Below are 24,454 nucleotides of genomic sequence, written 5' to 3'. Positions count from 1 at the left end.
CTGTAAGCTTTGCATTTTCTTGCCACTGCGCCCTGCTACCCCTGGGTCTGGTGCGCATAAAAAGTGAATAAAACAAACAAACAAACAAACAAACCTCTGGTTTTTTCTTAGCCTGTGCATTGGAAGTGTTACTTTGTAACATTTGGTTGCTAGTATTGCAGGAAACAGCGTTTGCGGGGAACATGTTTCTTTTTCATGATAATTTATGGTGTTACTGCTGTTCATTATTCCTCAGGCAGGCGAGAGGAATGTTTGTTTATTTTAGCCCGCGTTCGCCTCCTGAGGTGATTGTATTTCATGAATTGTTTCCTCAAGAGCGTGGCGTTCGCTCATTAAGCCCGCTCTCTTATTCTGAGAGGTCGCGTGCAGCCTGAGGGTGTCTCGCATTCTTTATTGAATTGCATGTGAACTTGTTTCTTCGTTGCTATTGCGAACGCTTCTGCATTCATTTGACACGCGCGCCCGGTGCAGGGCCGCGGGTTTCTCCTTTCTTGTTCCGCGTGTCGGCCAGTGTCTGGAGATTTACATTCTGACTTGCGACGCACGTCTTCTGAAGGAGGCTTTCTAGCACACGCAGTAAGCGTGCTGCTATCTATATACAAGGTTGGCGGTTCGAGCCTGCTCTCCGCCTGAATTTTATATGTGTAATACATTTTCCCATTTACTTTGTCTTCATTTAAATATATTTAGGAGTGTTTATTTATAAAAATGACTGTGATGTTTATTGTCCTCACACGCTGCTCACGTGATCTGTCTGTTGAACTACAGGCATTGCCTGTATACTGCCTAGGAGGCCCTTCCCTAAAGGTTTTTTGTACTCTTGTGAATTGAGAGGGTCAGCCTGCTCGGCTACTGTTGTTGCAGCATTGAACCTGCTGTTGTTGATACAAATATTCATATTTATATTTTACAAAGACAAATTGTGACGTGCTGTCATGGATAAGAGGGTGCTTCCCTCATCTGCAGATGCCAGCACTCAAGTGCGCACTGCCAAAAAAAGTGACAAGTTGGGAGAAAATATGGGGGATCAAGCCAGTCATACCCAGCCTTCAGTGGCACAAGCTATTCAGTCCTCTCTGGACTCAGCCTTAACAGGTTTGAATAAATAACACCTTGGCGTCAGCCTTTGACAGGTTAATTACCCGCATTGCGGATTTCCATCCCTCCCAAGATGCTACCCCATCTGTTGCAACCCAGGCCCCTAAAAAGTGTACGGCCAAAACTAAAGATATCCAGGGACAACTCAGTCCCCCCATGGCCATATCACATGTATCTTCCCCTAAGAGAAACTTAAAGCGCGGGTGGGAAGAGTCCCATCAACCTATCTCTTCCACCCCCTGGCCAGCCCCCGCGCCTTTCGTGCCGGTGGAGCCCCCTATTGCTGTCTCATCCTCAGAGAGTTCAGATGATTCTGATTCGCCCCTAAGAGGCAAAAAAGGAAGGTGACCTCAGTGGCCCCTCAGGAGGCTCCCCTGCTTGATGTTAGCGGAGTACCTTTCTTTGATCCTGCCCTGATACAACACCCCAGGTCAGCCGAGTGGCAGCCGTCTGAAGAGGTTTCCTCTTTCCTCAAGTTCTGGATCAGGTACCCTATGCCCAAAGAGGAACGTAATAAATTACGGTCGGAATGTCCCAGACCTATGCTCGCCGACAAGGTGGCTCTAGCGCCAGAAATAGACCAATCTATGGCGGCTTTTCTATCCCAGAAGGGGAAAGACCCCAAGAAGGGAGTCGATAAAGCATGGCGTAGTTGTCAAGACAGACTGTTGGACATCCTGGGTCCAGTCACGCAGATTTTTGAAATGGCAGAAGAGGCAGCGTCCTCTAATACACCGGTAGATGTTAGCGCATTAAGGGGGTGGATCAAACGAACTGTGTGCCTGCTCTGCAAAGCTAATGCCTCCATATATATGGAGAGGAGAAATCATTATTAATGAGGTTGGATTCCAAAATGGCGGACATGTCAGAGAGGGAAGGGGGCCCTTCGGCTCAAGGTAATTTGTTTGGGGATTCTTTCCTGAAGGATTTGTCAGCATGTGTTCACACATTTACGGCGCTGAACAAGGCGCAGGCTAATATAAGTATTTGCCCCAAAGGTTTTTAACAAGGCTGGACGAGATAGGGCCCGCTCCTCTGGCCGCTTTACCCAGGGCTCCTCCCATCCCCGCCAGTTTGCGCCATGTGGCGCATACAATCCCTCCTCTGCTCGAGGAGCACATAACCAGTTTTACCCTCAACAAAACTCGAGTTGGAGAGGACGTGCGGGCAGAGGCGCCGGAAGTTCAAGAGGGCCATCAGGTACTTTCTCAGGTGTTAAAAGTTATTTCCCTCAAAAGTCTAGAGGGAAGACTAACCCTTCCACAGTGGGAGGCCCTCACTTCGGATCCTTGGTTGTTGCAAACTGTTCAAGGTTATCAGATAGAATTTTATGCCCCTCCTTGCCAGTTGTCCTTTCCCCTTCCTTTGGTGTTCGACGAGGTCAAACAATCCCTCATAGATGTGGAAGTAAGGGATCTCCTCTCCAAGGGGGCGGTAGTCCCGGCCTCTTACGGGGCCTCTCAGTTTCTGAGTACCATTTTCCTAGTCCCAAAGCCGGACCAGGGGTTTCGCCCAGTAATCAATCTGAAAACCCTCAACTCTTTTGTGGTATATCACCACTTCAAGATGGAAGGGATTCATTTGCTCAGGGACACCCTTCTCCCAGCAGACTGGATGGTCAAATTAGACCTCAAGGACGCTTACCTAGTGGTTCCTGTCTTTCCCCCACATCAGGAGTTTCTTCAGATTCAATGGGGGGGGGGGGTCGAGTGTGGCAGTTTGCCTCCCTTCCGTTTGGTCTGTCCTCGGCCCCATGGTGTTTCACCAAGCTCATGCGGCCTGTGATGGCTCTCCTGAGATGCAGGGGGATTCGGATCATAATTTATCTGGACGACATGCTTCTGCTAGCCCAGAATTATCAAACTCTGTGTTCTCATCTGAAGTTCACTGTGACCCTCTTACAGGATCTAGGTTTTGTGATAAATGTCAAAAAATCCATATTGAAGCCTACGCAATGTATCCAATTTCTGGGCGTCAATATAGATTCAAAGCTTTGCATCCTTCTTCTCCCAGACAACAGACTTTCCAAGATAAAGAAGGAGATTTGTCTCCTCCTCAGGAGAGGGAGGATCTCGCTCAGGCAGTTAGCCAGGGTTGTGGGGATGCTGTCGGCATCCATTCAAGCTATCTTCCCTGCTCCCCTACATTACAGAGTGCTACAGCGCCTAAAAGCCAAGCATTTGCGCAAGTGTCTCTCTTTCTCCCAGATGGTGGAATTGCCTCCAGAGGCCAGGTTGGAGCTCCTGTGGTGGCTCATGCACATGGAGGCCTGGAATGGCAAGGCAATATTTGGGCCATCTCCGTATGTCATTCTGGAGTCAGATGCAAGCAGAGCGGGTTGGGGTGCCAGATTGGGTCAGGTTTCCACAGGAGGGAAATGGTCGGCGTCAGAGAAACAACTACATATCAATTGTCTAGAGTTGTTAGCGGGGTCCTTTGCTGTTCAAAGTCTCCTCAAAGATTAAGGGAATTCTTGTGTTCTCCTCCGCATGGATAACATCTCTGCGGTGAGGTACATCAATCACCTGGGGGGTACCAGGTCCAAAGCCCTGGCGGATTTGGCAAGAGAGTTTTGGCATTTTTGCCTCGACAGGGATATTCTATTGAAAGCAGAATAGCTCCCAGGAGTCAGCAACGAGGTTGCAGATTGGAACTCCAGGCACCTGCAAGACAGGAGCGATTGGATGTTGAACAGGTCTCTCTTTGCCCGCATAGCGTCCCTCTGGGGTCCCCTGATGATAGACTTGTTTGCCTCGAGACTAAATTGTCAGGTTCCCAAATTTTACAGTTGGTGACCAGATCCGTTAGCTCTGGCCACCGACGCTTTCCTACAGGATTGGTCGGGTCAGTTGGGGTATGCCTTTCCTCCCTTTGCCATGATAGCTCAGGTTCTGGTCCAAGTTTGCAGACAAGCGGTGTCTCTGGTTACCCCCTTTTGGCCCTCTCAGGTTTTGTTCTCGGCCCTTCTGGAATTGCCAATAGATATTCCCCGTCTTCTCCCTCTCGATCCCCAGTTGCTGGTGAATCTGGGGGGTCTCCATCACGAGTTGGTCCTGCAGGGACACCTTGCCCTTATGGCTTGGAAGATTTCAGCTCTTCCTGGTGCTTCAGAGGACTTTCGCAAGACTCTATGTTGGTTATCAGGAACTCCTGGGCCACCCTCTACTAAATCTGGGTATTCCTCAGCATGGAACCGCTGGGTTAGCTGGTGTGTGGCTAGGCACCTCAATCCCGTTTCTGCCTCTCCTGTAGAAGTGGTTAATTTTCTAGTAGAGTTGTTTAAGGAAGGGAAAGCCTACAGGACTGTTACTATGTTTCGGTCAGCTATTTCAGCCGGTCACCTTTTGGTTAAGGGAGAACCAGTGGGTAGGCACTTTTTGGTGCGTGGGGCCCTCAAATCTATTCGTATTAAGGTTCCACCAAAACCGAAGTATTCGGTTCTTTGGGACGTTAATATGGTACTGCAGCTCTTCAGGTCCTGGCCTCCTAATGAAGATGTGTCCCTGCAGCAGTTATTTTCCAAACTGGCTATGTTACTATGTCTGGTGTCTATTAAAAGGGTCTCTGATATCAGAGCTCTGGATGTGGATAATAAGATGTTCACCCCTCAGGGGGTTATTTTCTTTATCTCATGAAGGACTAAATGCTTGACTTCCTCAATATCCTATCCAGCTTTCCTGGAGATTGTAAATTATGTGTTGTCAACTGTTTGAAATGTTTTGATTTTGAAACTCAAGGTTTTAGACCTCCGAATCCCTCTCAGCTGCTGATTTCCTACAGGAAACCCCATAAACCAGTCTCCCCTTCTACTTTGGCCAGATGGATCAAATGGGTTATGCGGGAGGCGGGGGTTGACACATCCGCTTTTGGTCCCCACTCAGTCCGGGGCGCTATGGCCTCTAAAGCAGCCTTTCTGGGGGGTAGTTTTGATTTTAAAAGCAGCTGACTGGTCAAGGGAGTCAACTTTTAAGACATTTTACCATAAACATATTGCTCATGTAGCTGTGAATGTAATGCAAGGGGTTTCAACTTGCATAATATGAGCCTCCTGTCTTGCCATAGAATACCTAATCCCCACACTAGCGTAAGAAGGGGGTTTGGATTCTATAAAAGACAAGGAGGCGAGTATTATCCCACCCACCTTTACTGGTGTTTGATTGTTGTTTCAACTTTCGGTTGATGGCTTCAACACAGGAAGAAGCAGAATGTTCAGCTCCAAGTTGCAGAAGGTTTCAGTTCCAACGTTTTCGTGGGAGTTTGTTCTTCGCTCTGCGTGGAGAAAATGTTCAGTGGCCATGTGAAAAGGTTCAGCGACAGAAAGAGGAGGAGTTGATAAAGGAATGGACCTATATGGGACTGGCTTGCAGCCCATTGGCTACCTCCGGGGCATGACCTACCCACCATGTTGGACTGGGATGTTTCCCATTGTATTGTTCATAACGTTGTGTTTATTTGGAAAAAATTTCGTTTTACAAAGTTTTTCATTCTTTGCTGCTGTGGTTCAGAGTAAAGATTGTGAATGCATAATACTCGCCTCCTTGTCTTTTATAGAATCTAAACCCCCTTCTCAGTGTGGGGGATTAGGTATTGGCTTTAAAGTAAACACAGTTGGCTCCAAAAGAAAACAAGTGCAAGTAGACAGCACACAAGGGAAGTAAAGATGGCAAAGAAAGCACTGACAGGTGCAGAAAAAACAGGAAGCAGGCTCGTGGAATAGGCAGCAGCGGGTGAAAAAATTAATGGATGGGCCTGGGTGCGCAAGAGATTTGAGGATGACACGGATGAAGAGGATGACAGCATTGAACTGGACAAAAGGGAGTCACCATGGAAAAAGGCCAAAGAAGGGGCGAAACTAACCACAACAGAGGAAGCAGACGCTGAGGGGCAGAAAAAGAAAACCAAAGGTAAAAAAGAGACAGATATGAATGCATTGTTGGATAGTTTTGCAAGCAAATACATGGCACAACAGGAATGGATAGTAAATTCTAAGTTTGATAAACTAGAAAAGTGCAAAGCTTTCAACATCATGCCAACAGTAATTTTGGAGAAATTCCCAAATGAGGGCAGGGCCCTGCTCGTGTACCAGGTCAAAATAAGGTAGGTAAGGGAATCCTTTGAGGGAGATGCATGGCTCACTCATGTTGATCAATTCAGGAGAGCCATGGCAGCACGCCCAGAGATAGAACGGGATGAGGTCCAGGCAAGCATACACATTCACGAGGTGTTAAAAACAAAATCACCATGATGCACAGAAAAAAGCACAGCGCAAGCAAAGAACGCACGGAACAACAGTGGGAAAGGCACAGAGCTAGAGGACAAGAAGTAGGGCGAACAGCCCTTTCGTAAAAAGCAGACATGGGTGGCTAGGTCAAATACCCGCAGCCAGAACACAAATAAGCCATATAATACCAATAGAAGCAACATTACATGTTGGAAGTTTGAAAAAGGGTACTGCTCATGGGGGAAAGAGTGCAGATATAAACACACATGCACCAAATGCGGGGGCGAACATAGCAGCAATGAATGTACTGGACTACCCACAAGGACTACAAAAAAAGAAGATCCACCAAAGACTGATAGAGGGGCCCCAAAACGACTTGCACTAAGATATAATGGGTGCCTCTATAACAGCTGTACGTGAAATTGTTTTTGAATGTATAAAGTTGGTTAAAAGTTCAGTTACTTTCTGAAACAATGCTAAAATGGTAAAGTATAAGGTTAATATGTGACCGTAATAATCTACTCGCACTAAGGTATGCCACTGGTCCAGATAATAACCATTTAGGTATTCCTTTATTTATTTATTTATTTATTCTCTTCCTTCCTTTCTCCGCTCCTTTTTTTCACCTACTTACCCCCCCTACTCAGAGTATAGAGTTACCAGAGATTAGGCTACTCCAACTTCCTCCCTGAGGGTACTTAAGATACTTAGAAACCTGAAAGGTATAAAAGGCCAAAGGAAACAGTGTTGCTGGATAAAGAGATCAAACGCTGTAGCACCTATAGTGACAAAGGTCGAATCTACTCACTCACGAAAGGTATTTAATACACTATGGCTAATGAAGCGTGGTCAATATCAAACTAAGTTCTGGATACAAGGTGTTGAGATGAACAGTGTTGTCACTTACTCTGTCTTCGGAAGAACTCAAGGGTTTATTAATGCTACAGCAAATATTGACAGGGAGAAGAGTTGGGGAAAGCAATGAATTGTTAAGTTCTACAATGAAAAACTTATAATAAAACGCACTGCTACAGGCAAAGTACTTCCCGATCGTACCCTCATATGATGTTTACGGGTACTTAAGCTGGACTATGAAATGGGGTTCTAAATGAGGCGGGGGGAGGGTCGATTATCGTTTAACCAATTCATAATGTGACCTATTGATCTGCTTTTTACTGTCAAATGAATTCATGTGGCACCTTATAGGTCTGTTTACCACTATTGGTCTTTGTTTTACACACTGGAAAATCTAATAAAAACACTTGTGTAAAAAAAAAAGAAAGAAGAACCATGAAAGCCACATAGGTACAACAAGAGTAGACAATAGAAACGTAGAATACCAAGGCGAACCGGGGAAGACACCCATTAAAATAAAGAGTTTTTAAAATATATTAGAAACTTACCCGACAAGGAAATAAGACAGTCAATAGAAAAAGAGTTTATGGAAGCATTTATTATGCCTTTCGAATGCCAAGGGTCTAGAGTAATACCAGCCAATTTAAGAACAGCAAGAGAAAGCCCCACATTAGTGAAGAAGAAAATACAAAAGGAATTGGAGCTAGGAATTATCGGAGGGCCATGGGATACAATGCCATTCAGTGAATACATATGCTCACCGGTGGGGAAAATACTTACTGCTTAATGGCCAACAGGCTTACGCCAGCGATATCTAAGCTTATACACTCAGACCAGTCTGGGTATGTTCCGGACATAAATATTAAACAGTTTGCTCACACAAGTAGGAGACACAACTGTTTAAAACAGCATTTGCCATAGCATATTTTGGGGCATTTAGAGTAAGCGAGCTCATCGCATCAAGCATCAAGCACTAAAGCAAGTGATGGGTTAAGTATGTTGGAGGTTCAAGTAAAAGGGGACTACATCGCAATGGAGGTACACGCATCCAAAACAAGTAGCAGAAGGGCAATCACAACGTATTGCATTGAAGACAGAGTGAACTGCCCAGTTTGCATCACAAACCAGTACCTCAGGCTCTGCCCGCACATTGGGGGGCGGTTTCTGGTACATGAGGATGGCAGGGCAATTTCAGCCAGTCCTCAAGACAACCATTGAAAAAGCAGGTTGGGACAGCAGGGAATATGGGGCCCACTCTTTCAGAATAGGTGCAGTGACATCGGCATGGCAAGGGGATCTTCGGGTTGAAAAAGTAAAACAAATCGGGGGTTGGAAGTCTGATTGTTATGGTATGCACGGCCGGAACTAATGTAAACATGATTTTCCCCAACAAAATGAGGCACCCCACTCAAGTCGTCATGGATCATAGGCTATTCGTTCATTTTCAGAACAGGGAGATGGTCCGAGGAAACAAAAGAAAAACCAGCCTTTAGAAACAACATTACATCATGATGAAATGGGAGAATATTCACGACAAACTGGCAGACATGGTAGCCTACAGTGACCCACCAGAATTCCTAGTTATACATTTTGGAGGCAACGACTTGATAGAACAAGGCAGAAAGAAGTTGCTAACAGACACATGCGCATCCTTGGTAGGAATAGCGCACAACTGGAAAGAGACTGAAACCTTTTGTTCAGCCATACTATCCATAAGGAAATGGCCATGGGCCAATTCTTACAAAGTAATAGACATAGCCAGGAAGAAACTGAACAGGGGAATAGAGAAATTCTGCATCGGAAGAGGAATTCAGTTCATCCGGCACACAGCAATTTCACTAGTTCACCTGTCCATTAAGGGAATGAACAATGTCCATAAAGAGATTATTAATAACTTAGCAGCAAGGGGATGCAAGTAGAACGGTGTAACTTTTGAGGGGGAAACTGTATGGCTGAAAACCCATACAGGTGTGGCGGCACGGGCCAGTTAGATGCCCCTGGTCCCGGTGCCCAAAAGATAACAGTATTTTTTATTATTATGCATTTTGGTTATATACATACTATGATTATACGTATGCAATAAAAAACCACAGCCTTTTTATTGCCAGCAACAAACAATGCCTCGGGTCATCATTGACAACACTAACAGGGTAAGAGGACAGCCTTACTATGGCCTTTCTATGGCCAGTGCCACGGAATCGGGCACTAATGGAGCTACCAGGTACGGGATAATAATCCAGGGGGCTAGGGCACTGCAACAAACCACCCACAAACTTTGGGCTGTGGTAAACAGCCAAACAGAGAAATGGAAGGGCAGCCTTGGTGCCCCTCCTTTCCCGCCAAACAGCACACCAAGCCAAGCACTGACCCGGCAAGGTGTCAGCAGGGCAGGGACAAACACAAGGGCAGGAAATACAGCAACAAAGGGGCAAAAGAAGGCCACACCTAGGTGTGAATGGCCGTCAGCGCCAGCTGGCCAGAGGGGTGGGAAGCCCCTGAGAGAATGCATAGACTCAGGCTAGGAAGATGGGAATAAAAAGAGAGAGCTGGGAGGAATAAGCCAGTTCTCTTTGGTCCTCTGAACAGGGCACCAAAAAGTCATTCTGTGCATACAGGAGACTTCTTTCTTTTCCCAGTCCCACGCACTCAAAAAAGGAGAAGAAAGGAAATAACAGGGCAAGTAACAGAGGCCACAAAGTCGTGGGAAAAAGTGGGCCGCACGGGCCAGGTAGATGCCCCTGGTCTCGGTGCCCAAAAGATAACAGTAGTTTTTATTATTATGCGTTTTGGTTAAATAAATGTACCCAAATGCGTTGTATGATTATACATATGCAATAAAGAACCACAGCCTTTTTATTGCCAACAACAAGACAATGCCTCGGGTCATCATTGACAAAACTAACAGGGTAAGAGGGCAGCCAGCTCCGGCCTCCACGGATTATGCTTCTTAACTCGGCTGTCAACAAGGACAGGAGTGGCTTCAGTTCATCTGTAGCTTCCCGGGCCTCACAGAGGGCTGAGTTAGGCAGCCATGTCGGGCACCCTTAGCCACGCCTCCAAACATTGGTATTTTAATTAAATAATTGCCCTTGCGTGCGGGATTCGTGCTCTGCGTTGCTCTGCGTTGCCTTGCTTCATAGACAGATGCATTGCCGATGAGCCACTGCATCCAACTACTTTAGTATGTTCTTTTATTTCATTTTCTATTGACCATTCAGAGCTGGCAGAAGAGTGAGTCTTGTCTACAAGAGCTGAGATTCCAGAAATTATATTTTACCTGTGTTTCTTATCACTCATCTGTGTGTCTCTTCACTGACATGAGGGGTGCTGCACTTTGCAGTCTCCTGGCATTTACAGTCTCCTATATTATAAAAGAAGGATAAGATGGTAAACTTTCTCTACTTTCACCCCTCCTTCTCCCCCAACGATTAGACACCTCTGACAGATTCTCCGGCACTACAGGTCTTGACAACATAGTCTGCGTGCAACATTCCAAATTTCAAAAAACATTTTTGTTTAATACAGAATATTTAAATTAAAACATAAGATACTGCCCACACCTAACACAGTGTACAAAACTACCACTAAAACCTACAAAATCTAAAAAGCTAAATTTCAAATAAACCACTTACAAATGGACACAGACGAAATCACATATCACAGTACATAGAAAAAACCTAAATGTGTCACTAAAACAACCTATAATCCCAACATGTTTCAGTTCTTTAAAGCCCCTTTTGGGCGAACATTCTTCAGGGGAACCTTTAAAACATCCACTATTCTTCTCAACACTGTGTTGAATTGGTAGTTTCAGGCAACCAACCTGCAAAGAAGGGAAACAGAGGAAACTAATCAGATCCCCAGCGGAGGGGGTATTACCAAATGTAAAAGTGGAGTTGACTCAGTCAAGAGAACAATTCCACAAAAAGGTTTAGAAATTAAACCAATTAGATTTACCTTAATGTGGTGAATCTTCAACGCACGTCTGTAAATGACAGATAGGCTAATTTTTCTTCATTGAAAAACCAAAATACTTCAAAAGGCGTCTCAATCCGCCGAAAATATCGTCACACCTAGAAAGGACACATCACACTACCAATGAGCCACAGATCACTACAGGACAACAGTCATGAATTGTTCAGGATATATTAAATAAAAATTACCTTCACGCAAGTGAAGCCACCCACAACGTGGGGCAAGGGGAGGAAATCCCTTGTAGTGACAACCAAGTCTGCAGATGATTACAAAAGAGGACGCAGAACCAATCTGTAATATAAGAAGGGCGGTCACCAGCCATCTCAAAGAGCATTAAAATGCACCGATACACCACGGCTCCCAAATGTGTAAAAAAAGGGAAGAAAAGAAACCATTTCAAGCCCAGCCTAGGGTGTGCATTAGAGCTCAGGCTTCCAAACAGTAGTGTCATACACCAGCGGACTTCACAGCCATTAAATGTGTAAAAACATGCTGAACGTGACCAAGTAGTGGGAGATAGTACACAACACCTCAACGTTCAGTAAGTAAAAAACTGCGGAAAAGGGATAATAGCCACCAACATCACTAAAAGTAATGTAGCTACTAAAGTTCAAGAACAACATGCTCACCTCTAGATTAGGAGAAACAAACTCCTCGCTAATGACTCACGGGGTTTGAAAGAAGACCGTGCAGCACCAGCATGTGTTTTCACCAAGTGCAGCAAAACGCTCACCACTTCCTAGTAAACACTAAGAAAGGACCATACTTTTCGATTAAATACTAGCCGGCAAGAAAATACAGCGGCCATCTTTTACATGCAATCTTCCTAGTGAACACTAAGGAAGGACTACACTCTTCAGTTAGGTACTAGCCGGTAAGAAAAAACTAGCGGCCATCTTTGCATCAAACCACCCAACAACAAGGGGAAGCAGTGTTGAGAAGAAAGTGCACTGGGGGGCACAAAACCATTCAAAAGAAATCGACACAGCATTGCAAAAATCAAGCAACAGACATATGCAAATTTTTGCAAATATAGATGGCACAAAATAAGGAAAATTAAAAAAAAATTCAAAACACAGCCAAAATTGCAAACAATAGTCAGATAGCAGAAAACATTTATGTTTGTCTGACCAGATGCCAATCAATACTCTCATTGAGCCCCAGAACATTACTTTGCAATTTAAAAATAATTTTTTGTTCCAGGTTCAATAATTTCTGGTCTGTCTCGGCTTTCCTATGGCCATACACCTTTTTCAAAATAAACCACGTAAAGTCATTGCAGCCATGTTTCATATCAAGAAAATGTTTCACTAAAGGAGCTGCAATCACTTGATTTCTGATGCAGCTCCGATGTTCCACCATACAGACTTTACATTGTCTGTTAGTCTTGCCTACATAATATAGGCCACAGGGGCATGTGATTAAATACACAACATTGGATGTGTTACAGTTGGTCATTTCATTACACACCCATTTCAGATTAGGTTAAATTTGTATATATCTAATCTCTTTAGTTTGGGCACACATACTACATTTACCGCAAGGAAAATGCCCTTTTATTTCCGGTAAACCCCATAACCAGGTTTGTCTCACCAGTGGTGTACTTTTCTCAGTTACATCATTCCTGATCAAAATGTTCCTTAGGTTTTTACTTTTTCTAAAGGCCACCAAAGGGGGCAAGGCTTCTTTTCCTCTGTATACCTTTTTCCAAGTTTTCATCACAATAGATTTAATTTTGTACGATAAATTTGAAAAAGTATTAACAAAAACAGTACCAATCTTTCTCTTTATTTTCACATTTTTCTCCAAAAGATCCTCCCGATTATTATTGTATGCTCTTTTTGAAGCAGTCTTAATCACTCTAGGTGGATAGCCTTTGTTTCGCAGTTTCTGAGTAAGTGCGTCCGCACTTAGACGGAAATCCTCGTTTCTACTACTATTCCTTTTTAACCTTAAAAACTGCCCAAAAGGTAAGTTGTTTTTCAAATGCTTAGCATGATGGCTGTTAAAGTGCAGAAGAGAATTCTTGTCAGTAGTCTTTGTGTAGGGCTTCACTTTTAACACTCCATTCTCATGAAAGATGGTAATATCCAGAGAATGAGTCTCAAAGTCACATATGGATCCCGTAAATTTCAGAAAAAGATTCTGTTGGTTCAACCAGGTCATAAAGCACTCAGCTTCTTCTCTCGTACCATCCCATACAATGAGTATATCGTCTATATACCTCGGCCACTTCCTCAACTGATGGATATAAGGATTAGTGGCTGGGTATATCACAATTTTTTCAAAATATTCAAAATAGAGGTTGGCTAAATTAGGGGCCATGGCCGCACCCATGGCTGTGCCCTCTATCTGTTGGAAAAAAGTTCCTTGGAACTGGAAAAAGTTTTGGGTAAGGGGAAACTCAGTACACCACAAAATAAAGGCACTGCTCACAGGGTGTCCATCCTCTCTGCCCAGCAAAATTTCTTCAACAACCTCTAATGTCGCCCTTTGTGGTATCATAGTATAGAGGGATTGAATATCCAAACCTATCAATATAGAGTTGCCTTGAACAAAATCTATGTTCTCTATTTTATTGATGGCATCGGTAGTATCCCTCAAATAACTCTGCATTTTCATCACAAATGGGCGCAGATAAAAATCTGCGAACTTAGACAATGGTTCTAAAATGGAATTGACCCCAGAGACTATGGGACGTCCGGGAGGGTCTACCAATCTCTTATGCACCTTAGGCAAAATATAGAACACAGGTACCCTGGCTTGTTCCCTTATTAGAAATTCAAATTCTTGTTTGCTAATCATCTCTGAGTCATATGCCAAAGTAACTTTTTCTTTTATGATCTTCATCAGCTGAGCAGTAGGGTCACAAGTTAGTTTCAAATAGCTCACTGTCAGAAAGAAGTCTCTCACATTCTTTAACATAATCACTGCGATTCATCAAGACAATAGCTCCCCCTTTATCTGCTTGTCTGATAATGAGATTTTTATCTTTTGCAAGTTTTAGAACAGAATCTCTCTGGGGTTTACTAAAGTTCGAATTATGAGATTTCTCACAGGATTCTAACTTTAGAACTTCAGCCAACACTTGTCTTTCAAATACCGTGGATTCGGCGGTGTGAGAGTAGCTGGGTGCACAGAAGGTCGACGCATTTCGCAGACCACTGCAGTTATTACTATTGTAACCTTCGTGTTCACTGAAATATTCATTAAGGTGTACTTTACGCATAAATGCAAAAAACTCAGTACGAAATTCAAAGGGATCATGGGTTTTGGTCATAACAAAGCTGAAGCCCCTGTTGAGAGTATTCTCTTCTTCACTTGAAAGTACATAGTTGGACAAGATCGGTGCATTTTAATGCTCTTTGAGATGGCTGGTGACCGCCCTTCTTATATTACAGATTGGTTCTGTGTCCTCTTTTGTAATCATCTGCAGACTTGGTTGTCATTACAAGGGATTTCCTCCCCTTGCCCCACGTTGTGGGTGGCTTCACTTGCGTGAAGGTAATTTTTATTTAATATATCCTGAACAATTCATGACTGTTGTCCTGTAGTGATCTGTGGCTCATTGGTAGTGTGATGTGTCCTTTCTAGGTGTGACGATATTTTCGGCGGATTAAGACGCCTTTTGAAGTATCTTGGTTTTTCAATGAAGAAAAATTAGCCTATCTGTCATTTACAGACGTGCGTTGAAGATTCACCACATTAAGGTAAATCTAATTGGTTTAATTTCTAAACCTTTTTGTGGAATTGTTCTCTTGACTGAGTCAACTCCACCTTTACATTTGGTAATACCCCCTCCCCTGGGGATCTGATTAGTTTCCTCTGTCTCCCTTCTTTGCAGGCTGGTTGCCTGAAACTACCCATTCAACACGGTGTTGAGAAGAATAGTGGATGTTTTAAAGGTTCCCCTGAAGAATGTTCGCCCGAAAGGGGCTTTAAAGAACAGAAACATGTTGGGATTATATGTTGTTTTAGTGACACATTTAGGTTTTTTCTATGTACTGTGATATGTGATTTCGTCTGTGTCCATTTGTAAGTGGTTTATTTGAAATTTAGCTTTTTAGATTTTGTAGGTTTTAGTGGTAGTTTTGTACACTGTGTTAGGTGTGGGTATTATCTTATGTTTTAATTTAAATATTCTGTATTAAACAAAAATGTTTTTTGAAATTTGGAATGCTGCACGCAGTCTATGTTGTCAAGACCTGTAGTGCTGGAGAATCTGTCAGAGGTGTCTAATCGTTGGGGGAGAAGGAGGGGTGGAAGTAGAGAAAGTTTACCATCTTATCCTTCTTTTATAATATAATCTATGTTCCTATTGGTGGAGTAAGATGTGGTACATATAAATAGGATCCTGTGTACCTATTTGATTACATATTTACAGTCTCCTACCAGCAAGGCACCCAGAAAATGCTAGCAGTATCAGGGCAGGGGGGCACCCTGTTTCATAGCTCTGTGTGTGGATGGGGTGCTGAGGGCGACACTCAGTTTCCTGTCCCCACCCTCCCACTGCGCTGCTCAATGGTCACACGCAATGCTTCCATTTTGCCCAACCCTAGTCAGTGCCTCTCCGACTCCATCCACATGTATTGTTGTCATTTATTCAGTGCTTAGTAAAAACAAAGGGATGCAGTGGGCACCACTAAAGGAATTCTGACTAATAATAGTTGAGTCACAGTTCAGTTTAAACCCAAAGGCGTCCTCCAGTAAACCTGATGTACACTGAATCAGGGAAAATACGTAGAACAAAAAAGTGTGACACCTGGGATCTAGTAAATACTACTGCATATTAACACACATTATATAGAAGGGCTCCTGGTGGATACAACCCTATTCTGCCCAGGAAGGCTTGCGTTACTAGAACAAAAAGGAATGGGTTGAGAACAAAATTACTAAAGACTCTACTCCCTTCTAGTTCATTCCAAGTTACAGCACAATCAGGTGTATTGAGTCACACCATAGAGGTTTCCAAAAATGTTATATTTGGATAGAATTTGAGTTTCTATTTTTTACATTCTGAACATCATGTTAAAGACAACGAACACAAGCAATCATAATTTGCATAATCGGAACAAAACTGTAACGCTCACCTGGTATCCACGGGGACGTCACTCAGCCTGTTCTGACCTCTTACGACCTCGAACCCTTCCCTGGAGTCTACTCGACTGGAGACTGGGCCTGAAACACAGGATTGGTAGAGTTTAACTCCCTATTGTCTGTGTGTGCTTGAACCCCTTCTTCCCTGGGATCCAACCCTTCCCTTTGATCCACAGCTCACCTTGTTTTCTTGGAAAGTGTGCTCTCCATCCTGCTTTCAGCGCAGGGGCGCGTTGATTGATGCAGGCTCGTTGCTGCTAGTTACTTCACTGGCAGGAGTCTGACAGGTAAGTAAAATTAGTCTTTTGAACAGTTCTCTAACTTCGTTCCTTTCCTTCCTTAGATGATGGCCGGCGTCCGGGGATGGTGACGTGCTGCTGAGATGAGTAGCGCTGAAGGTGAGTGAGAGCGCGATGCGCGATGCAACCCTTTTGTATTTGTATTGAACTGAGTTCTTTTTCTGTGTCTTTTAGGTGCTGCGACGTTTTCAGCGTGGATGGCGGTTATGAAAAAGAAATGCAGTGAGTAAGCGCGGTAAGCGGCGCCTCTAGATGTTTCCACGCTAACCTGGAGTGTCTTTTCCCTCTTGCAGATGGATGAGAGGTTCCGGAGACAGAGTTCCCCCAGAGCGGCTGGGATTCAGGTAAGCGTTTGAAGCTCGTACAGTCTTTAAAAATAAGCGAAGATTTGCTGAATGCTTACTAATGCCTTTTTTCTGTTCTTTTCCCTTTTCCTCAGGAAGCGGCGTGCCGGGATGGGAATGACAACGCCGAAGATGCCCACAAAACAGAAGGAGCGATGAATGATGGGCAAAAGCGCCTCAAGGTAAGGCTGTTCCTAACGGTGTTCTTGTTCTTGCAGGAGCTGAGCGTAGAAGAAAGATGCAGGCCACTGGAGACCGATCCGAACACGGTGAGTGTCACGCTGCAGGTGCAGAAAACGCAAAGTATGTTTCTCAGCCTGGGTGTGGCTTAAGTAGTCTCTGGGTATCCCAGGTGTCTCTGGGCTGAACCACACCGAAAAGACTAGACTGCACATGCAGTTATGGGAACTGAAATATGAGGGGGCATCCATCTTGTCCCCATCAATGCACTACAAGTCCAATCCCCAACGTTATCCTATGGGAGTGAGTGAGTCTGGTGCCACAAGCGCCAAGTCTGACTCCAAGTGGGTCTTTGGTGGGATGGAGAGGCCCTTGAGGGCCATGTAGGTGATCATGGCCTGGCTCCAGCCTGACATCTTGGAGGGCTGGGGACATGAGGGGCAGGAATCATGACAGCACTCCCCCCCAAGGCCCCTCTCAAGGTGGCTCTTCTTTCTGGTCCTGGTTTGTTTGGATGGTTTTGATGAAATCGTCTAAGCAAGCGAGGTGCATGGATGTACTCACAAGGCTCCCATGTCCTGTCTTGTGGACCATACCCCTTCCATTCTACTAAGTAGTATAATTTGGATCTGACGTACTTTGAATCCAGGATGTCCTTGACTTCGAATTCTGGCTCCCCGGCGACTACTACTGGCTGCGGTGGCGTTGCTACCCGGGTCCCAGGTTGAAAAGGTTTAAGGAGAGACACGTGGAACACAGGATGAATCTGCATGTTTGACGGCAAAGCTAGTCTGACCGCCACAGGATTTATCAGGGAGGTGACGGTGAATGGACCCAGGTATCTTGGACGGAAAGTTCGGGTTCCTTTAATGGACAGGTGTTTAGACGCCAGCCAGACTTTGTCTCCCACTTGGTAGTTGGGGGACTTTGCTCGGTGTTGATCGGCAAACTTCTTTTGGCGATTCTTAGCTTGAAGTAGGTGTTCAGCTGCCCTTTTAAAGATTTGAGAAATGGTCGTGTGCAAGGTTTTGACTGCTGGCATTTCCAGGGTTGTAGGAACGTCCTACTCAGAAGTACGTGGGTGCCTGCCATACATGGTATAAAAGGGTGTCTGCCCAATGCTGGTGTGTAGGGAATTATTATAAGCATATTCAGCTATCCATGATAGGTCGAACCAGCTTCCTTCAGCTTGGTGTAACATGCAACGCAGATACTGCTCGAGCGTCTGATTTGTCCTCTCAGTTTGACCATCCGTTTGGTGATGGTGACTGGTGGATAGGCGGATGTTGATCTGGGCCATAGATGTCATGACCGCAGCCTCCAAGGAGTCAGGTTTAGCCCAACTGCCTCGGAAGCTGGGTCGCAACTTCATTTCCAGGCACCCATCGGCTCCCATAGGGGCCTTATGGACCCTGTCCTGGCGCCAGTGGCGCCAGGCTCATAAGGGGACCCAGTCCCAGCACAGGACGTGCCGGGCTCATGATGTAAGGAATGGTGCTTGGGTGGACCTACCTGCTGCAGACCATGCTGCTCACTCACCTGCAGGATGAAATCCTCATCCATCCATGGCTGGAACTACTTTACCTTCTGGGTGTGGCCAGCACCACTCCCTGGGACTGGATACTGGAACTATTCTGGAAGTTGGGACTTCTTACCTGGGCGAGGCTGCTGTGGAAGGAGACACCTAAGCACTCCAGTAAGCTATTTAAACCACGCCCGATCAGAGCAACGTGCTTCGCGTTATTCTGCAATAGCAGCAGGACGCTCTCCGTGTCAGCTCCAGAGAATCTTCAACTTCTGCATCTGGGGAAGAGAAATCCGCAATCTTACCTTCCGAAATACCATCTTCGTCTTCAGCAGCATCTGAAAAGGGAAAAGAACACCAGGTTAGCACGAGATAAGAACCAGCGCAGCACTTACCCAGTCCATCGGTGCAGCTCAAGCCACGGGCTGCAGCTTTCCATTTTTCCGGCACCCTGTGGAAGCAAAGACATTGGTTGGTAAACCTCCGTGAAACCTTCCTTACCTGCGCTGCATTCTTCTCGCCTCCGCCGACGCTGCTACTCGCATCTGCAAAACAAAAGGACATCATTAAGAAATACAAAACTCCATCTATACGCACGTGTTTTGGGCAGCGCTCATCTTTCTCACTCCTCGGTGCATTCCTCGACATCCATTTTTTCTACCCAGCTGCTTCTGCGACCTGAAAAAGGAAAAGAGACATTAAGAAGTGCTTTTAACTTCAAATTGACATTTTCTACTTACTTGCCTGCAATACCTTCACCATTCCATCGCTCTCCGGACCTCCATATTCAAGCAACCGCCGTTCGTGCTGCTAACAACGGCCTAGCTCCAAATCTTCATCCTCTGCAACCAAGAGGCTGGACAATTAACCAGTGAAGTAACTGGCTTCGGCGCCCCTGCACAGACGCAGGATGGAGAGCTCCGCTTTCACCTACATAAGGTGAGCACATTTAGCCTACAAACTACTTGGGAGTACCAGGAAGGGGAGGCAGCTTACCCAGTCAGGCGTATATATCCATATTAACCCCTTGCTCTCATAATTGCAGACACCTCACCCTTCAGATCAAGATCTCAGTGAGAAAAGGGCCTTTCCAGGGTGGCATTCGAGGCCTGCGCGTGACCCTAGAAGACTCCGAGAACCCCCAGCCCAGACCTGCGCCTCCGAGGGATTCAGGTGAGCGTTACAATAGAGCAGCATTTTCTCCAGAAGTTAAATACGAATTGAGTACCTCGGTCTGAGACCAAAACTGAAGAAAACCCATGGAGCCGTACGATGCCTTCAAGAAATGCCTTTGCCAGAGTGGAAGCATTTGGGAGCCCCTTAAGAGGAATGAAATGTGCCATTTTTGAAAATAGGTCCACGACCACAAGAATAGTGTTAAACCCTTGACTGGGTGGTACGTCAGTAATAAAATCGAGGGACAACGTGTGCCAGGGTGCTGGTGGGATTTCCAATGGTTGTAATAGCCCAGCCGGTTTCTGCTTGGATGACTGTTTTGAGCACACACTCCACAAGATAGAACAAATTGGATAATGTCTTTACACCACGTGGGCCACCAATAATTTCGTTTTACCTTGGCTAGGGTTTTAGCGATTGGCCCTCAATCAAGGAATCATGATAACCGGACATGACTTGTTCTCGGAATTCTTGGTTTGGTAAGAATAAATGATTCCTGAAGTAGGGCAACTGACCTTTTATCCTGTAATGTTCTCCTTGTGCACTCCACGCTTATAATTGCTCCGGACTCATCAGGTTTTGGATTTCTTCATGTAATTCTTTCTGAGTTATGGTTGCTGTGATTCCTAGGAGCCTGTCATTCGGGATGATTGCTATTGGGTCAGGGGTCTGATACCCTTGTTCTTCCACCCCCATACGGGAAAGGGCATCGGCCTTCCCGTTTCTCACCCCTGGTCGAAATGTAATCACGTGGTCATATTCAGCAAAAAAAGAGCACAACGTAGTTGTCGTGAGGATTGGGCCTTTGCCGTTTTTAGGTACTGGAGGTTCCGGTGGTCAGTTATTACGGTGATTGTGTGTCTGGCGCCCACGAGGTAGTGCAGCCATGCCTTAAAGGCTGACTTAATGGCCAGGAGTTCTTTGTCTGTGATAGCGTAATTACGTTCAGGGGGTGTGAATTTACGCGACCAGAAGGCAACAGGGTGTATCTGGCCCATTTTGGGGTCGTTTTGTGAGAGGACGGCTCCCATAGCCATGCTTGAGGTGTCTGTTTCCACCAGGTATGGGAGATCAGGGCGAGGGTGGCGTAAGATTGGGGAAGATATGAATCTTGCTTTGAGTTCCTGGAAAGCTTCCTTGGCTTCTGTTGTTCACTGGAACTTTTTGTTGCTTTTCCTTAGCAATGATGTGATGGGATGCACGATTTGTGAAAATCCTGGGATGAACCGGCGGTAGAAGTTTGCAAAACCCAGCATACTTTGAACCCCCTTGAATGAATTTGGGGATGGCCAGTTCAGGATAGCGTCTACCTTGTGTACATCCATTCGGGCTGAGAATAAAGCCCAGGCATTCCACCTCGCAGACGTGAAATGAGCACTTTTCGAGCTTGCCGTAGAGCTGGTGTTGACAGAGTTTCTCCAATACGGATCGGACGTGTTTAACATGGTCCTGCTTTGATGCGGAATATGCTAGAATATCGTCGATGTACACTAGAGCACAGACATCAATCAATTCCCGTAGGACATCGTTCATGAAGTATTGAAATGCTGCATGCACTTTGCAAAGGCCAAAGGGCATTACTTGATATTAGTACAACCCGTATTTGGTGCAAAAAGCAGTTTTCCATTCGTCCCCCTGTTTTATGCGAACAAGGTGATATGCCCCCCTCAGGTCTAGTTTTGTGTACATTTGGGCATCTTTGACTTGATCAAGCAATTCAGGGATCAGTGGCAGGGGGTAGCGTTTTTTTTATGGTAATCTGGTTCAGTGCGCGAAGGTCAATGTACGAATAATAGAGGACTGGCTTCTGGAGACTTCAAGGGACGGATGAACCCGGTGGCCAGGTATTGGTCACGATAGACCTTCAGGTGCTGGTTTTCTGGTTCTGTGAGTGCGTAAATTCACCCACAAGGGATTTGTGCGCCGAGTATCAGGTTGATTTGGCAATCGTATGGTCTATGCGTTGGCAGGGTATTAGCCTGTTCTTTCTGAAAGAAATCTTGAAAATCCTGGTATTCACTTGGTAGGGTGCCGATTTCCACAGTCGCAAGCGTGGAGGTTCTGGTGTCTATTGGTTGTTTCTCTTGGCGATAACATGTGTGGGCGCAAGTCTCGGGAAAGGCCAATTCTTTTGCTCGCCAATCGATTCGAGAATTGTGAGCTACCAACCATGGCATTCCCAAAATCAACCGGAATTGTGGTGCCTTAATGTGGTCGAAAACGATTGATTCTTGGTGTCCATCCTGGCACAGAAGGGTTAAAGCTGCAGTGTGTTGGGATACTGGACCAGAAGCTATTTCCGTGCCGTTGACAGTGGTAACAGTGTTGGTGGTTGATTTAGGGTGTAACGGAAGCCCCATCTTTGCCGCAAGATCCTGGTCGATGTAATTCCCAACGGCTCCACTGTCAATGTACGCTCTTACTGCGTGCATACGAGATGGTTGTTGGTGATTGATGAAGACCACAGATAGTGCAAAATGGGAGGTATGTAGTTCACTTTCTTCGCTTGACAAGTGGACCCCTACACTTGCCAGGCTGGGGAGTTTTCCGATTCCTTGATGGTATCTTCCTTGTCCGTGGCCCCTACCGTCCTCCTCGGTGGCTTCACAGGGCACCCTTTAAGGAAATGACCTGACCTTCCACAGTACAGACATAGCTGCTGCTGTCTCCTTTTATCCCTTTCCGCTTTAGTCAAGGGGGAGCTGACCACCCCGATTTGTATTGGTTCTCCTGAACCTTCCGTTGTGCGGGCAATATTCTCCTTTGAACGCACATACATAGGGCGAGGGTCCGGTCTGGTTCGATCTGCTCTTCGGTCCTGCAACCTATGATCCAGTTGAACAACAAGGTCAATGAATTCTGAGCAGTCTTTCGAAGGGTTCACTACTTGTGCGAGAACATCCTGAGCTCCCCCCGCAACCCCCGATGAAATAACGTGGTTCTCTTCTCCACTGGCTATTCTGCTTCAACTACGAGTCTATTGAACTTGGCTATGTAAGTTAATAGGTCTTGATTCCCTTGGCGTAGGGACAGAAGTTCATTGTCTAATGCCTGCCCATGAGTACGAAGGTGAACAGCTTTTCCATCTCCTGCTGAAAGCCCCTGAAGTCATGCAGCAAAGGATCATTTTGGGCTACAAAGGGTACAGACCAGTCCGCAGCGCTACCACTCAGGTAGGATAGCACAAAAGCGACCCGTGATTGGTCATTCGGAAAGGCCCCTGGTCTACAAAGGAAGTGCAGGCGGCACTGATTCATGAACGTTGCAAACCTCTTGGGATCCCCCATAAATCATTCGGGCGGGGCCAAGGGAACTGCCCCAGGAAGGGTTATCTGACCGGGATTGGCTGATGGTGCTGGCATCGAGGGCACGCTTCCCGGCAATGGTGCATGCCCTGCTTGTGACTGGAGAAGTTGCCGGCTTAAATTATTAGTGCGTTCTTTGGCTACTATCCGCTCTCTCCTCAGGGTGTTGGTCTCCTGCCTGGCTGCATGTACTTCGGAAAGTAGTTGCCCAACATGTGGGCTAACTGGTCGATTTCTGACGTTTCCCTGATGCCCAGGTGGATTTTGATGTGAGGCTTTGCGATCTGTAACGCTCACCTGGTATCCACAGGGACGTCACTCAGCCTGTTCTGACCTCTTACGACCTCAAACCCTTCCCTGGAGTCTACTCGACTGGAGACTGGGCCTGAAACACAGGATTGGTAGAGTTTAACTCCCTATTGTCTCTGTGTGCTTGAACCCCTTCTTCCCCTGGGTCCAACCCTCCCCTTTTATCCACAGCTCACCTTGTTTTCTTGGAAAGTGTGCTCTCCGTCCTGCTTTCAGCGCAGGGGCGCGTTGATTGATGCAGGCTCGTTGCTGCCTAGTTACTTCACTGGCAAGAGTCCGACAGGTAAGTATAATGAGTCTTTTGAACAGTTCTCTAACTTCGTTCCTTTCCTTCCTTAGATGATGGCTGGCATCCGAGGATGGCGACGTGCTGCTGAGATGAGTAGCGCTGAAGGTGAGTGAGAGCGCGATGCGACCCTTTCGTATTTGTATTGAACAGAGTTCTTTTTCTGTGTCTTTTAGGTGCTGCGACGTTTTCAGCGTAGATGCCGGTTATGAAGAAGAAATGCGGTGAGTAAACGCGGTATGCAGCGCCTCTAGATGTTTCCACGCTAACCTGGAGTGTCTTTTCCCTCTTGCAGATGGATGAGAAGTTCCGGAGACAGAGTTCCCCCAGAGCGGCTGGGATTCAGGTAAGCATTTGAAGCTCGTACAGTCTTTAAAAATAAGCGAAGATTTGCAGAATGCTTACTAATGCCTTTTTTCTGTTCTTTTCCATTTTCCTCAGGAAGCGGCATGCCGGGATGAGAATGACACCGCTGAAGCTGCCCACAGAACAGAAGGACCGATGAATGATGGGCAGAAGCACCGCAAGGTAAGGCTGTTCCTAATGGTGTTCTTGTTCTTGCAGGAGCTGAGCGCAGAAGAAAGATGCAGGCCTACTGGAGACCGATCCGGACATGGTGAGTGTCACGCTGCAGGTGCAGAAAACGCAGGGCATGTTTCTCAGCCTGGGTGTGGCTTAAATAGTCTCTGGGTATCCCATTTGTTTCTGGGCTGAACCACACCGAAAAGACTAGACTGCACATGCAGTTCTGGGAACTGAAATATGTGGGGGCATCCATCTTGTC

Source organism: Ambystoma mexicanum, chromosome 1q, assembly GCF_040938575.1.
Source record: "Ambystoma mexicanum isolate Mex_15411 chromosome 1q, UKY_AmexF1_1, whole genome shotgun sequence".
Taxonomy (NCBI): Eukaryota; Metazoa; Chordata; class Amphibia; order Caudata; family Ambystomatidae; genus Ambystoma; species Ambystoma mexicanum.
Note: the sequence above shows the minus strand (reverse complement) of the source record.